This window comes from Vombatus ursinus, unplaced genomic scaffold (assembly GCF_900497805.2).
Source record: "Vombatus ursinus unplaced genomic scaffold, bare-nosed wombat genome assembly UNPS02014805.1, whole genome shotgun sequence".
Classification (NCBI taxonomy): domain Eukaryota; kingdom Metazoa; phylum Chordata; class Mammalia; order Diprotodontia; family Vombatidae; genus Vombatus; species Vombatus ursinus.
The window spans coordinates 7807116-7808979 of NW_020954583.1; positions in this window are offsets into that span (position 1 = coordinate 7807116).

The window sequence follows — 1864 nt, forward strand, 5'->3', positions numbered from 1 at the left end:
TTTACAGATAATTATGGTTAATTAGAGAACACCAGAGTGAGTTAGAAAACATTTATTAATTGCTTACTATGTGCTAGATACTGTTCTAAGTGCTAGCTAAAGATCCAACAAAAGACAGTACATGGTCCCTACCCTCAAGGAATTCACATTCTAAATAAGGAGCTCACATCTTAAAATCTATTTAAGTGAAATCCATTTAATCCAATCTGTTAAAATCAATAACTTTAGAAAAGGGAAAGGATAGAAAATCCACAAAATAAGCAATTCACCACATTGTCAATAAAACACAGAAAAAAGATGAAAAAGAAAATTTATAATAATGCTAGGATTGTATAAATAGCTGGGTGTACTGGTAAAAAGTCATATGTAGGAGTTATGTGAATATAACTACAAAACATTCTTTATAGAAACAAAGACAGATAATTTGATGTGTCAACAGTTCATGTTTGTTCTGTACATATATATGTGAGTATATACATACACACGTACACATATACATGCATACATATGCATATGCACACATATATGACAATACTGTCTACAATATTTAAATATTCCATGCTATGTAAATTAAACTACTAGACAGTTACTACATAAAACACAAAAATATAATAAAATTCATGACCAAGAATCAAAGTTCAAGAATATCAGGGGAAAAAAAAAGTTGGAATTATGTGCTTCTCACAATAGTAAAACCATCAGAGAGGAAGAGCCACATGTGTGTGTATGTGTGTGTATATGTATGTATATGTGTATATGTATATACACACATATGTTTGTATAATCAAGCAATTCTCAAAATAAACATAATCTATCAATGATTAAATTTTAAATGTTCAAAATTACTAATATTAAGAGAAATCCTAATTAGCATAATCCATTAGATGAGCAAAGATGATTAAAAAAAAACACTATTATGGTAGATTTGATGGGAGGATAGGTAGACTAATTATTATTGTGAGAGTTGTGCATTGATCCAACTTTTCTGGAAAGTAATTAAGAAATATGACCAAAAAGTCACTAAAATGTATATATTGTATTATGAAAAAAAATCAAAAATTTAATTTTTGTTGTATAAAATAACTGGAAACTAAGAAAATAGTCATAATTTTGAAAATGGATGATTAAATTATGGTAAATTAATGTAACAGAATACTATTCTACAATAAGCAATATGAGAAGAGACTGATTTAGCAAAACCAAAGAGGATTTTCTATGAATTGTTGCATAAGTAAATGAGCACAAACGGGGGAATAGTTTTATAATGACTACAACAATGTAAAACAAAAGAATTGTAAAAAACTCAAGAGATAGTATTAATGCAATGGCCAATCAAACCATGAATATAATAATTAATTATGCTTCTGATCTATTGGTTAAGAGGAGATAGTTCAGAGGAAAATCTACCATTTTTAAAATTCATTCACTGTCTGTATTTCTTTTGCTTGATGATACTTGTTACAAGGGCAGTCTTTTCTTTTTCTTTCTCCCTTTCTTTGTTGGAGGCAGTGGAATATGAGGGAGATGATTATAGTAGTACTGAAAGAAAAAAAAAAAGAAAGAGTGTCAACATGTCACTTAAAAACATACAAAAGAAGGAGCAAAGCCAAGATGATGGAGTAAAAGCAGTGACTTGGTGAGCTCTCCCCCAAACCCCTCCAAATATCTGTAAAAATGGCTCTAAACAAATTCTAGAGTAGTAGAACCCGCAAACAGACAGAGCAAAACAAATTTCCAGCCCAAGACAACCTGGATGGTTGATTAGAAAGTCTATCATGCCAGGCTAAGAGAGAAACACAGTGCGGCATGGGCACATGGGCAAAACAGGCTTCAGAAAACTTGGAGCAAGCCTCAGGGGACTGAA